Below are 247 nucleotides of genomic sequence, written 5' to 3'. Positions count from 1 at the left end.
TTCAGTTAGGGAATATTTAAAAGTTTGATTTTCTCGTAAAGTGGAATGTTATTTTTGCCTCCGAATGGAAGCTTTGGAATCGTTCAAATTTGGGGTATATTTCTAGAAAACATGTTTTTCTTAAGATTGTCCCTATGAATTAAGTTATTTAGAATTTTTTCTGGAAATCCATAGCAGGGATAGCCAAATTTGTAATATTTTATTACGGTTAAATATTGTAGCCGTTAATTAGATAACATCACTCGTG

This window comes from Diachasma alloeum, unplaced genomic scaffold, assembly GCF_001412515.2.
Source record: "Diachasma alloeum isolate Michigan unplaced genomic scaffold, Dall2.0 Dall_scaffold_00210, whole genome shotgun sequence".
In the NCBI taxonomy this organism is placed as follows: domain Eukaryota; kingdom Metazoa; phylum Arthropoda; class Insecta; order Hymenoptera; family Braconidae; genus Diachasma; species Diachasma alloeum.
The sequence above is the reverse complement of the archived record's forward strand: the minus strand, read 5'-3'. Positions refer to the sequence as shown.